Source organism: Notolabrus celidotus, chromosome 18 (genome assembly GCF_009762535.1).
Source record: "Notolabrus celidotus isolate fNotCel1 chromosome 18, fNotCel1.pri, whole genome shotgun sequence".
Taxonomy (NCBI): Eukaryota; Metazoa; Chordata; class Actinopteri; order Labriformes; family Labridae; genus Notolabrus; species Notolabrus celidotus.
This window is the reverse complement of record NC_048289.1, coordinates 20492846-20507799: the sequence shown is the minus strand read 5'-3', so window position 1 is coordinate 20507799 and position 14954 is coordinate 20492846. Positions and strand designations below refer to the sequence as shown.

The following is a 14954-nucleotide window of genomic DNA, read 5'->3' as shown; positions in this document are numbered from 1 at the left end:
AAAAAGCATGATGTAACAATTTTTATTTACATTTTTTTCCCCCAGCCGAAGGCCCACGACCCACTCAAAACGAGTCCGCGACCCACTTTTGGGTCACGACCCACCAGTTGAGAAACACTGCTCTAACATATTACGTACACCCCTGGGAAGGTTAATAACAGGGGTGGGAATTGATAAGATTTTATCGATGTCAATGCCATTGTCGATTCTGCCTATCAATCTATTTCCTTATCAATTCTCCTAACAATTCCTGAGAATTTTTTTGAGGGGGAAAAAAGTTGTTCTACACAATCTTCCACACCAAAAGGAACCATTTAATTTTTTTCCAAAATTATGTCTGCAAATGACTGAACATGAACATATTCAACTTGAACATACTGAACAATAGGTTGACCTCAGTCTTGGCGGCATGAGTCCGGACGTGGCTCCTTGAGCCTGGATGAGAAGACTTTGAACTTGGAGAGGAGAAACGCTTTTCCTCTCCATGTTTCCTCGTGGTTGAAGGAGTTCTGCGCCGCAGAGTGTGTGACATAATGCAACCGCGACCTGACGTGACGTGACGTGACATGACGGGACATGACGTGGCGTGAATCATTAAGAAGAATCGATAACATTTGAGGTGTACAATTCCGATGGAATTGATCAATTGGAACCAGTTCTAAGATGGATCCGGTCTAGTGAATAATCACTGTTTTAAACAATGGGGCTTATTAAAACTGTTTATTCAGAATCATTAAACAAAACAATACAGACAATATTATAGAAATGTGTGCAGTTATTCATAAGGCGAAAAATGAATGCTTAAAGCGCCTATAAACTGCTGTGTCTTTCATTCTCATTCTAAATAAAGATATTCATGACATTTAATCATGAGGTCATCTGTAGGTAATTTCTGTCAAAGCAGAATAATCACAACTGTCACTCTATTGTGATGAAAAATTCCATAAATCTATTTAACCCCGGTGAATGTTTTGACAATGTGTGAGAAATAGAGGCCAAGAGGAGCCTCAGCGCTCACAACAGCCAGAGCTATCTCTCCCTCCATGTTTTTCAGATTAATTCAAAGCATCCCACTGCCCGGGAAATGACAACACTGCAGAGACAGCCTGAAGTTACACTTTGATGGACACAGTGGCCTATCTCGGCCGTCAACTTCTGTGCTGAAATTGTGACCCCCGCGGTCATTCGGCGGGGGCCTTATCAGCGCCGGCCAAATGCAGGGAGTCTGATGGAAGGACTAAGGAGATGATTTGTGGACAGGCTAGCACTCTAATGGTGCTAACCCTGCATGCTGTCCTGATTCAGGGTGTAGAGGATATAGAAGAAATGAGATCCAGTTTATTTTGGGTCTTTCCCTCTTTTACCTTTATATGTTGGGTGTCTCTGAATAATATATCCCACTTTCTTCCTGCTCAGCCAGATTGCTGTTTCTGGGTTTCTGCCTATTAAGAAACAATAATCCTTGTCACTTTGGCCAAGTGCTTCCTTATTTGGACATTTTTTTTGATTTTTTTTAAGTAATATGACCCACTTCCTTGGTCTTTCCAGTCTTGGCAGATTGCTGTCCACCAATGAGTCTGATTCCACTTGTGGTTTCTACCTATTTAGAGAAAATGTCCTAATCACTTTTGCCGATGTTAGGGGTTTCTAAAGAATACATGCCACGTTCTTGGCTCATCTGGTTAAGGCAGATGGCTGTCTACCAATAGTTTTCCTTGAGGTTTCCGCTTCTTAAATGGAAATGTGTCTCATCACTTCAGCCAAGTGCTTGCTTATTTTATGATAAATAATGGGCTTTCCTGGATAATACATCCCACTCTCTTGGCTTAAATTATTTAGGCAGAGGACTGTCTACCAATGAGTCTGGTTCTGCTTGTGGTTTCTGCCTGTTACTGTTCCATCAGTGCCTGTTACGATTGTCACTTGTCTCATTTAAGGATGAGTTTCGGGTTTCTCTGAGTAATACATGCCACTTTCTAGTCCTGTCAGGTTGGGGCTATCTACCAATCAGTCTGGTTCTGCTCAAGGTTTCTGCATCTTAAAAAGAAAATTGTCCTTGTCCCTTTTACTCATAACTTGCTCATTTAGAGAGTAATGTCTGGTCACTGAATAATATATATCCCACTTTCTTGGCTCATCCGAAGGTAGATTCAATGAGCCTGGTTCTGCTAGAGGATTCTACCTTGTTACTGGCTGTTACTCTTTCACTTTTGCCAAGTGCTTTTCTTTGGATTAATGTTGGGTTGCTCTGAATAATGTATTGTATCCCACTTTCTTGGCCCACCAAGTCCAGGCATATGGCTGTCTACTAATCATTCTGGTTCTGCTTGAGGTTACTGCATGTTACTTTCTATTAAAATGGAAAATATGTGAGGCAAATAATACTTGAATATTTGAGCCATTTTTCCTCTTATTGACCTAAAAGCAGAACTAATCCCAAACACAATGTTTGGTGTTGAAAAACCGGGGGCTACCCCAAAGATAAATGTCAACTTAAAGTTTACACAGTACAATGTAACCTTTTTGTCTATGATCCTAGAGAGCAGAGAAAATCCACTGGGTGCAACCTTTTGAAACAGGGGATCCTTAGTGCGACCTAACTCTTTGAATCAGTGGCAGAAAATCTATATCCTCTTTAAGAGGTGGAGTCATATCAGATAATAGACATATGAAATCCATCTTGTTTCCCAACTCTGTCCTTTGTAGGAAGCAGATCAATAGGAAAGCCTCTCCTTGAATTGCACACGTTGACACAAAAACCTGTGCAGTTAAAAAAATGTGTTGACTGTATTAAACAGTGAAGGTAGATAACACTGCATCACTAGTGGGGCTGAGGTAAACCTGTCAAGAGGTTAAAATTTGTGAGAGTTAAACTTCAGAGAGGACCTGAGAAGAACTCTATATTGGACCGTGTATTGTATGAAAACAACATGCTGACACCAAAGAAAACCAATGCAGAGCCAATCAGGACACTTTGTAGCAATAGGCACAATAATCTTTTAGAAAGTAACTTAGATATTGTATCAAGAGATATATATTATCTTCCTATGGATGTTTTGGTGGTTCAAACAGGTACTTCAGTGATGTGCGGTGAGGTTCATGGCTGGTGAGGCACTAAGTCAGATTTACAAATTTATGAGCCAAACAGCTCGATTTGAAAGGAGTGGATTATTTTCTGACCTGAGGTGTGAAGCAGATCTTTAAGCTCCGGCGTTGGTCTTCCTTTATTAATTAGATCCCGTTTCGATTAGTAGTCCAGTTTTGAGAAATTGTTGAGGTTAGATATAATATCTTCCATGTTCGGCTTTCAACTGGAGCAAAATTTTAAAATGAACGGACTGCAGCTGTGCACTTGATTTTGAAATTGCAGCGCTATGTCTCTGCATAGAAGAATGGCAGCAATGTGAACCTTTGTGCTCTTGTAGGCCCCCTTTAGTGAGGCAGAGTACTGTCTGCCTCACCTCGCGCTTTTTTATCTGCGCTTTTATGTGATCAGCAAAACTAAATATGTAACACACAAATGTTAAATACATTAGCCTGACTGGGGGAAACTAGAGTGGATATTAAAAGTGTCTGATAACATTATATTGGAGATGTGAAGAGAGACAGAAACAGGCACTTAATGATTACATGCCTCAACCCAGTAAGTAAGGGATTGCGAAATCTGAGGTGAGATGAGGCTGCTTGCTGCCACACTTTGCGTCTCGCCGATGTATTTGAACAGGAAATTCGCAAATTCAGCAATTTTGACTTTGAAATCATGGACATTATTCAATTCAAAAAGAAAATCAATAAAAAGCACAGACCAGAGAACTAAAATTGAAAAGATTTTCTCTACCTGCCTCCCCTGACCGCACGTCCCTGAAGTACTGGTACTATTACTGCAGGAGGTTGACCATTGAGGCCTGTGATACCAAAAGTTATACACAATTGGACCCTCAACATTTCCAAACCTGGAGTGTTTTGCAAAGTTGATAATGTGTTAAAGCTTTCATCTGTATCCTGTGTTCATTTTCCAGCTTACAGGCACCGTATTAAACACCATCCACCTGTAGTGTTGCTACCTGGTGTTAAGAGGTCATATAATGTTTTCCACAGGTGATGTGAGTTCTGTCCATGCTGCCTACAGGCGGCCCCTGGTGGACAGAGTTGTCACTACAACTACATTTCCACCTTGATTGATCATTGCATACAGGTGTGCCTGCAGTCACAGGTGTGTGTCTTCATCCACTTCACCTACTATGCTTTAATGAGCATGTAAGGTATGTTGTATTTCCTCATTTATCTGCATTTGTTTAATCTGTTTGAGTTAACTACCAATTTAATAATGTTAGTAACTTTTTTGTTGGTTTGGTGTTTAGCTTACATTTTTCATTTTGGAATATATTGATGATACCACAGACACCATGGCCTTGGATAGAAAGCATACCAATATATCAACACAGGTTTTTTTATCCAGGGGCGTGTCAAAATGAGAAGCCAGGGGTGGCATGGGCCCCCATTGAAATGTGATTGGCCACCCCAAAATCTTAAGCCATTTAAGACTATCTGCCTTGTCAGAGGCAGGACTTTTGTTAAAAACTACTCTTTAAGCATGGCAAGGTAAGGCAGCTTTATTTGTATAGCGCATTTCATACACGAGGGCAACTCAATGTGCTTTACATTAAAACATTAAAAGCATTGGTAACATTTAGACAAGCATAAAAGAGCACAATTAAAATGACAAATATAATAAAACATAGAAAAGAAAAGGATCATTAGAAATATATAAAAATTACTTTAAAATTTGCATTTAAAGTGAGTTAAAATAAGCTAAGATAGGAAGGCAGTGGCAAATAAAAAAGTCTTAGTCTCTGATTTAAAAGAGATGAGAGTTGGAGCGGACCTGCAGCTTTCAGGGAGTTTGTTCCAGATATGTGGTGCATAATGACTTAACGCTGCTTCACCATGCTTCATTCTGACTCTTGGGACTGAAAGCAGACCAGTACCTGATGACCTGAGGGGTCGAGATGGTTCATACAGTAGCAGCAGATCAGCAATGTATTTTGGGCCTAAAGCATTCAGTGCTTTATAAACCATCAGCAGGATTTTAAAGTCTATTCTCTGACAGACAGGAAGCCAGTGTAGAGATCTAAGAACTGGAGAGATGTGGTCTACTTTTTTGGTCCTTGTTAGGACTCGAGCAGCAGCAGTCTGTATGAGCTGCAGTCATCTGATGGACTTTTTAGGGGGGTCTGTAAAGACCCTGTTACTGTAGTCTAGTCTGCTAAAGATAAATGCATGGACGAGTTTTTCTGCATCCTGCTGAGATTAGGCTTGGTATGACAAGTTGCTTGTGGGTTTTTTTGCATTTAAATGAAGCATATTTTAAGTTGTGTGAGCTTTAAATGTGACTTCAGACAAACATAGTATGCGTCCTTAAATGGTGAAGCTAACAAGATATTATTGAAGATATTTATCTGTGTGAGTAAGTGCAAACTGTAACGAGTCGACTAGTTCAGCTCCTCCCTCCTTGTTTTATTGGACCAGAGATTTGTTACCGGAAATTGCGGCGCATATGATGACGTCATGGGTGCACCAGTTTGAATCCCGGTCGAGGAAGACAGAAAGAAAAAAAAGTGAGCGCCAATAATACGGAAGAGAGACGCAAAAGTCGGGGTAGTTTTTTCGTCCCTCTTTGCATGTCCTGTCAAAGTCAATACAAAAATACTGTGATGGTTGTTGTGGTCGTATGTATTCAATAATATGATTTTGGGAGTTAAGGTGGTTTAAGTTTTATGCTTTGGCCCACTTTCTGTGGATATGGTGTATGTGTATACCGTTTTTGGAAAAACAACTGACTTTTGTCAGGGTTAACCCTGGCTGGCACCCCATTAAAGGTGACATATTATGCTCTTTTCCATCTAAATATATTGGTCTAAGAGGTCCCCAAAACATGTCTTTAAAGTTTATTGCTCAAAAAAACACTTTGAAATCAGATTTTGGCATGCCTGTAAACCCCTCTTTTTCAGCCCTGCTCAGAACAGGCTGTTTTCTGTGTCTGTGCCTTTAAATGAGAATGAGCTCTCTGACCACGCCCCCTCAGGAAGTGGATGTGCCTTCGGCTGTCCAGCACGTTGCTCTAATGTTTACATGTTGGCTGAATACACACGGCTGCTCACAGACCTGCGTTACTTCAACCCTCTGAATCTGATCCAGAATCTGATCCTGACGGAGAGGCGCCTGCAGCAGGACCTTTCTGAAGGATTGGTCACAGATTTAGTGTTTCTTGTTGTTTTATTTGTCAGTATGTCAACGTGTGTCTTGGTACAGCGACAAACATGTAGCTATGTGGCTATGCTAACTAGCGCTAGCACTTTTCCATGAAAAATAAAAATCATCCACTAGATCTTTAAATCTGCAGACGTGGGGGGTAAAACCGACCTTTGTGTTTATTAAGACAGCCTACAACTAGCATACCTCCCTCCTAAGCTCCTTGTTAGCACACATGAGTGCAGGTAATGAAAAATGGAGTAGGGGTTGAGTTGTATTTTATACAGTCTATAGGCTGAACAAGCTCCGAGCTCTGACTTCCGTTACAGACCGGATGTCGTTGTGACGTATGAAAAACACTGAACACGGCTCGTTTCAGCACACATTTACAGAAAGTTGGAGAAATCAGAACAGGGGCAGAATGGATTTTTTTCATTTTCGGGGGGTTTGTAGACCTGCCAGGGACACATATTTCAGGTAGAGAACCATTAAAATGTTGATTTTGCACGATATCTCACCTTTAAAGGGGACATATCACGCTTTTTTCATCAATATATATTGGTCTAAGAGGTCCCCAAAACATGTCTTTAAAGTTCATGCTCAAAAAAACACTTTGAAATCAGATTTTGGCCTGCCTGAAAAGTCCTTTTCTTCATTCCTCATCAGAACACTCTGTTTTCCCTCTGACCACGCCCCCTCCGGAAGTGGATGTGCCTCGGCTCTCCAGCACGTTGATCTAATGTTTACATGTTGGCTGAATATACACGGCTGCTCAGAGATTGCGTTACTTCAACCCTCTGAATCTGATCCTGACGGAGGGGCGCCTGTAGCAGGACCTTTCTGAACGATTGGTCATAGATTTAGTGTTTCTTGTTGTTTTATTTATCAGTATGTAGACGTGTGTCTTGGTACACAGCTACGAACATGTAGCTATGTGGCTATGCTAACTAGCGCTAGCACTTATCCATGATAAATACAAATCATCCACTAGATCTTCAAATCTGCAGACGTAGGGAGTAAAACCGATCTCTGCTAGAAAGGCAGCAGGACCTTTTATGAAGGATTGGTCACAGATTTAGTGTTTCTTGTTGTTTTATCTGTCAGTATGTTGACGTGTGTCTTGGTACACAGCTACAGCTACGACATGTAGCTATGTAGCTATGCTAACTAGCGCTAGCACTTATCTATGATAAATAAAAATCATCCACTAGATCTTCAAATCTGCAGACGTGGGGAGTAAAACCGACCTTTGTGTTTATTAAGACAGCCTACAACTAGCATGCCTCCCTCCTAAGCTCCTTGTTACCACACATTTGTGCAGGTAATGAAAAACGGGGGAGGGATTCAGTATTATTTTATACAGTCTATGGGCTGAACAAGCTCCGAGCTCTGACTCCGTGACAGACCGGATATTGTTGTTACGTAACAAAAACACGGAAGTCTGAAACGGCTCGTTTCACACACATTTACAGAAAGGTGGAGAAATCAAAACAGGGGCAGAATGGATTTTTTTCATTCTCGGGGGGTTTGCAGACATGCCAGGGAAACATATTTCAGGTAAAGAACCATTAAAAAGTCAATTTTGCATGATATGTCACCTTTAAACTAAAATAACTGAAGGAAAGAATAAAACGTCTAACACCTTGGAAAGCTGTCACAACACAGCTCTTCTTCATTCCAACCCTGCATAAGTCAGTGCCCCAGTTGGGCCACCCCAGTCAAATAAATCTGGACACACACCTTGCTTTGGCTTGCTTGCAACACAAACACACACACATAAGTATTTTGTGCACGATGACTAATAGCACGTAAATCCTTAGACTTCTACCATCCAAACTAGCCCTGTGACAACCTCACATGAAGCATGTAAGGCCCCAGAATGCACCTCAATAAACAACACCAGTGACATCTGTAAGTCAAAGTTTGAGGACAGCCTGTTCACCCGGCTTCCATCTGTTAGGTGACAAAAAAAAGTATCTCCTGCTGTAGAATCTCTTCCCTCAGGCTGTTAGACTCTTAAACTCCACCTGAACTCCATCACAACAACACAAATAAAGAGGGAGACCTACAACATCACTTCTCTCAAATCTACATGTTGCATTATAAATACTGAGCTATGTGGGGACATTTATTTCCCTTGTTGGCCGTTTGAAATGATGAACAAACACTGAGCTGTGTTATTGCTTTCTGCTCAGTATTTACAATATTGCAAAAACTGAAAAATACAGCAAAAGTTTGTTTTTGACAATCACTGCACAGCTGTATTTTTACCAGATGTTCAACTTTCTCCTTTAACTTTATCACCTTATTTCGTTTTTAAAAAACAACATCTTTCCCTCCTTCACTGTCATTGTACCTTTCACACTCTCTTTGTCCTTTCTCCTCTACAACACCATGCTACAGCTGTATTCTGCTGCTCCATCCTGCACTGTTTACATGAAAATAAAACTGCCCTTGACCTTGATGTTAAAAGCATTTGGCCTGATAAAAACAGAGAAGAAAACACAGCCGGAAACCTCTCTGGGCACTCACTCTAGTTGCCACTGGTATGGAAAAAGCCATAAGCACACATTATATATGAGCTTCACGTTATTATTTATCATTTTTAACACAATCACTTCTGTTCTCAACAATAAGTGAGACATTATCTGTAAATTTCCAGTCATAACAAGTATTCTTTAGCAGCAGTGAAAACATTTCCTGTGTTTATTTTTGACTTGCCTGGCAAATTGAATCAAACTGTGATTATTCAGATGCTCTTTTATACGCCCACTGTAGTCAAACATCCATTTATTCTGAGACACTGTTCTTTTATCCACTCTATCCTGATTTAAAGACTTATTTATAAGGGGAATTTCCAATGAGATTCCAAGAAAAGCCTTATGTTTAAGAGTATCAGCCCTGAAATGTGCTTGTACTTCTGAGATATTCAGCCCTTCAGTGTACACATGTAAGAGTGTGCTTCTATTTTCTGCATGATAAGTGCATGTTTGTGAGTGGAACCGGCAGAGCTATGCAGACAAGTGTCTGAACGCCTGGTTGCTCTCTCCTTCGACATGTCAGGTGCCGTGTTTACGCAGCCTGTTGCCCGGCAACCCCTGCCAAACAGACTGGTGGATGAGGGAAGCTGTAAAGCAGGAGGAGCAGATGTTGTCATGAGGGCATCTCAACAAGTGTGTGCGTACATTTGTATGTGTTTGTGACTGTAAATTGGTTCTACTGCTGCCCTTCAGTCGGGCTCTGTTGCATTCACAGGCTGGCCCAGGCTAAAAGTTATATGAGAGACCTCACACATAACGACAACTAATGATAAATTGAACAGTTTTGTTCCTGTAGTGTGTGGACAGCAACGACATGTCAGAAATGGCACCCCGCACACCAACAGATCCCTTTCATGAACAACCTGAGTCCTGATTCAAACCACAAATCTCAAAAAATCAAACGTGTTCAAACATAACTTCAGAGCAAGAAAACATGGCAAACGGCAGGCAGTAAAGATGCAAATCGACTGCACTCAGCACCTTGAATCTGAAAATTGGCATCCATTCATTGTGTATTCCAACCATCCACTTCCATGTGCAAAGTTTTCTGTGATACATAGCAGTCAGACCTTGCTGGCAGCACAACTTTATAAAAACTTGTATCCCTTATTATGTCAAAAGCATGCTTTAAAGCAAACCTTGGTGCACTATTAAGTAGGGGTGGGACATGATTTTCTAATATTCGTTCAATTAGTAAAAATTGAAGAGATAATGCAAATATTTTCTCATTCTATAAGTAAAATTTGTCATCGTTTTTACTGGTACCTAGTTGTAATACGGTATTCCTGTCAGACGGCGGCTATAGATAAAACCAAGATCCTTATGTTGCCTTTTTTAAAGGGTCAAAATATAAAGAGAATTGTTAACATTCAAAGATTGGATTCTGTTTATAGTTTGAAGGCAAATCAATTGTAGCAAGTTAAAGGTTTTATTCAGAAAAGTCAACATGTCATGTAAGAAGTTTGCTGATCCCTGGAACATTTCATTTACTGCCACAAAATGTAATTTTTCCAGATTTTTTTTGAGTGATAACTTCCCAAGTTTGCTAATTAGTTCCTAGCTAGTTTCTCTGTATGATTGTTGTAGTGCACTTTATAGTGCTCCATTTCTGAATCTCACACCACCACACTAGTATTTCCAGAGACTGAGCATGGCTGTAACATGTAAACACACACGCCACACTGCATCACAGAAACACCGACATAACGATTGAGATGGACGCTGTCAGTGTCTGCTACTAGCAGCATCTCGTCCTGCTGCTGGCCAACGCAACGCACACAAACGGACAGTTAACAGGACAGGGGTGCGCGCACGCTCATAGGGGTAATTTGAATAATCACTGACTAGATGCTAATGACTATCAAAAAGTATTTTGTCTTGAAAGACCATCCTACTGTAGCTGTTGCTAACTGGACAGAAGTCAGGTTGCGTTTGGCATTTCCAATATGGCTCCCGCTGATGATTGGCTTCAAAACAGTGCTTCAGAAACAGATGGGTGATGTCACAGATACTACGTCCATTATTTATACAGTCTATGGTTTTAATACAAAGAATCTTCAATTTAAGACAACAAGAGACGAGCAGATGGACGTGATCTGCTTGTAAGTGGGTCCCTATCAGAGGCTATAGTCCTCGTCCCAGCGCAACAGGATATCATATCTTGAATATTGAACATGTTAAATAATAATAATAATAATAATAATAATAATAATAATAATAATAATAATAATAATAATAATTCATAGGTTTTATATAGCGCTTTTCTTAATACTCACAGCCACTTTACATAAAATAAAGTTAAAAAAAAAACAGGTAAATGGTTTAATATTTACAATTTGAAATAGGTGCAGCCATGATATTCTAATTTCTTTATTGCGCTTTCATTTTGATTGCATTAAGGCCATATACATACATTTGCAAAATGGAGGACACAGCTGAGATGACGGACAGGTGGGTGCATTGTAGCTGTTTCCCAGGAGGATGTCCAACATGGCGACTGTCAACATTGGGCTTTATAGCTTCTATACAGAAACCATGTCCATGTCACATGTCACAACTTAAAGCTCCTGTAAGGAACTTGTGGTTTATGACAATTTTTGGCCCCCCGTAGACAAAGCGGTTTACCTTTGCTAATCTTTATCCAACACATATCTATAATCTATTTTATTTCTGAACCCAGTGCGTTGCCTGCCATCACGTGTGTCCTCTATCACTGAACAAAATGAGATGCTGACTTGAGCGACAGTAGGTTGAAGAAAATATTTGAGTGCTCCAAAGCATCATGGGAAAAAACAGCACTAACTGAAAGAGAGGGAAAGCACCAGCAATAACACAAAATATACTCCTGCTAGCTCTCAGTGGGAAATAATGACAGCTAGCAACAGGGCATGTTACTTTTCCAGCACTCCACTTCGCCCTGTCATCGACAAGCAAGACCTGCAGCAGGCTCTCAAGTTCATGGCTGCTCTATGGAGATTTTGTGAGGTTTCATGTGTGTAAAGTATGTTATAAATTACCTACAGAAGAAACTGTAAGACTATCGATTCTAGTAAGTCTGCTGATAGACATCAGAGCATGAGTAGGCCATATTTCTGCACCCTAGATCTACGTCATCTTAGATCATGCGTACATGTTGATACCTGTTGGGAAATCACTCTGCTAAGCTCCTTTGATGAAAAATAACTGAACATATCCAACCTGACCTTAAAAAAACCTGACATTTCCCAGCTGAGGAGCGGGAACCCGCCGTCTACGATAAGAAGAGCATCTTATTCAAATGTCACAGTGTTGTACGGACCAGCTCTGATAGTGTTGAGGAACTCCTTTTTTTTATTAGTGCAATGCAATTTACTGTGGTATCTCATTAGGCAGTATAATGTCTCGGTAATAATTAAATGCCTGCATTTAGCAGAAAATGATTCAGCGGAGGAGATTCTGACAAACACAGTATGCTTTGACTATAATTGACTTTTCACTCTGCCCCGGAGTTACAGCAGAATAATGGAGCTGGAAATAGCTAGTTAACCTCCTGTCAGCTAATACATAAAACGAAAACAAAAAAGTGTTCACAGCACCGCATAATACCTAGACCTTTTTTTCCTGTGAGAGGGAACAGAGGGATGTCAAGGTGGGAGTTGTTACACACAAGTGATTTTATAAAGTGGAACACCCACTGTGAGCTCAATCTGTCACGCAGGGATTGTTTGACGCAAATTATGCATAATTCCCAGAGCATGAAAACACACATAGGATGGTTCAACAGTGCAGCACAGTGCTATGTACACAACAAATAACCATTAACCCATAAATCTAAGATACTTACTTTGTGATCATTGCTGCAGAGTAACACGTTTTTATTGCAAATGTGATGAGAAATAATGTGATTCAAAATAGATATTAAATATTTTAACCTATTGTTGAGTTAATAGAAAATGTTACATTTGCTGAAGAATTAAAGGAAAAGTATAGCTCTAAAAAATTTTTTTTTTTGACATTATCTTGTGATATTCTGTATCCACTTAAGGCCAAAGAGCTTGGTCAGCAAGGGCCTCACAATATGATCCTTAATGATATATTTTCAAATATTTTCAATCAGTGGTTCCCAAATTCGGGGATGAGACACTAATGGGGGGTCGCGAATTGTGTTGCTTTTCTTTTTTTATAAGTAATCTAGAATAGCATATTTGGCCCAGTAAAGTAAAAATATAGCCAAAAATGTTAAATTTGAAATGGAGCCTAGCAAATGCTAATTTTTTTCCATTGGTTTTCTACTTTATTTTGTTGCCACATGACTCCTTAGATAGGATTAGTTAACAGTTAATTAACCAAGTTAATGGTTAATTAACAGCATCAGTGGGTTAATTCCATAGACTGTATAAATAATGGACGTAGTATCCGTGATGTCACCCATCTGTTCCTGAACGCTGTTTTGAAGCCAATCGACGGCGGCAGCCATATTGGAAATGCGGAGTGTGACGTAAAGAGGCGGAGTTTGAGCCTCCTAGCCAACAGCTATATGTTCCCGAACGGGAGTCAAGTCAGTCATGTCCTTATATGGGCAAAAACTCATAATCTTAATATCTTCTGAACCATCGCGTTATAAAAAAATTCACCCCCCGTACAGTGTGTGCCGATAGAGAAATTAGCTACGAAGAGCCTAGTCGTTTTTTGAACCAGGCTGTAAACATGTTTATTAATACTGCAAAGATCGTCTTTTTTTAATTGGTGTCTATGTGGTTTCCGGTGTTTCTGCAGCCAGCCTCAAGTGGATTCTCGATGAATTGCAGTTTATAACACTTCCGCATGGGCTTCATTGTTTGAAACCGGAGGTTGCCGCTTGGTCAACACCCATGTGCAAAAACTCTATGTGAGTGGGATCTTAAATCAGTGGAGGACCCCTTCAAGCAACAGTGGTGTTATGTTTAATCTATTTATAAAGTAGCAAAAAATGTATTCATTTATCAAAACGTCACATTTTGTCAGATAAGCTTCTGAAACATGAGTTGTTTTATAATGTTTCATATTATTGGTAATTGAGAATCATTCAGATGGGTTTAGTAATTTCTCAATGTCACCGTGAGGTTTAATATGCTGATGACATGCATGTTTAACTATTTTCTCAAGTTCTACTGAATTAAATACTAATCTATTCATCAATAATTAATATGCTCCTTACTCATTAATGAAAAATGTAATCATTAGCATCAGGTCTACTATTATGTTCTTTAAACAAGAATTCCTCTACATTCCAGTGAACCAGAGTCAGTGTGTGTTTGCTGCATGTCAGTGCTGCACTGATCATGTTATTCCTCTCTGTGTACAGCAGCAAAGGAAACATGTTGTCAACCCCCTCGCCCCCCCCCTCTCTCTCTGTGCACTGTCTCCCTCTGTCTCTCCCTCTTCTTCAGAGCCTGTGGCCTGAGGGAACAGTTGGCTTTCTGAACGCTCTTCCCCCCTTTGTGAGCACACATTGATTGGCTCTACACTCCCCCAAAAAAGCAGAGAAGCAGCATCATGGGGTGCTGACAGCCAGATATCTGCTGGTGCTGCTCAAAAAAATAATGTCTGAAGAAAAAACAACAACAACGAAAGGAGGAAATCATCAGGAGGCTTCAGGACAACCTGTCTAGGTATGTCTGCGCTTCTTCTGCTGCTGTAATGAGAATCAATGGGGTTTATCCGATTTCCCTCATGGCTTTTTGTCAAATGGAGTGCCTGTCCTCCTCTTGCTACTCCTGTTTGTTGACCAGGTTTAACACAGCTCCAAACATAACACATCCCTAGTTATAAGTGTTGAAAAAAGGCACACACAAACCTTAGTGGCTGTAAATGACATTAGTTGTGGTTTAATTTTTTAAGCCCCTAACATTTTCATGTTTCAGTGGAATACAAAGAAGCTTCAAACACAAGCGCAACTCTTAAAAATCACAGAGAGGAGGGTCAAGGTGCTGAAGTAGTTTTTCTGTTTTTGGTCCTGAAATTAAATACAAAAAAACCCTGACATGGCTTGTTTAGCAATTTTTCCCACTGAGAATCAAAATTAACTAAGCAAGAAAATTGCTTGAAAAATAATCCAATGTTTTGTGCACATTAAAGCTCCTGTGTGGAGTATTTAGCTGGTGATAAAACTGACTGAAATGAATGCCGATGCTTCTTTCTGAC

At 40.1% G+C, this 14954-nt stretch overlaps 1 protein-coding gene across 4 annotated transcripts in view; it reads left to right on the top strand.

The window, feature by feature from the left end:
• The window catches only part of LOC117830512 (zinc finger MIZ domain-containing protein 1-like), a 245299-nt gene that overhangs the window by 51708 nt on the left and 178637 nt on the right, over positions 1 to 14954 (top strand). The window contains exons 3-6 of one of the 4 annotated variants that reach the window (XM_034708658.1): positions 4196 to 4262; positions 4460 to 4602; positions 9316 to 9425; positions 14201 to 14422. The exons of 1 other annotated variant lie outside the window; for it this stretch is intronic. The gene's annotated coding sequence lies outside the window, so the exon portion shown is untranslated. Of the gene's footprint in view, positions 1 to 4195; positions 4263 to 4459; positions 4603 to 9315; positions 9426 to 13548; positions 13660 to 14200; positions 14423 to 14954 lie in introns of those variants that run through there. 2 more of the 4 variants (XM_034708660.1, XM_034708657.1) reach the window with 2 other exon arrangements.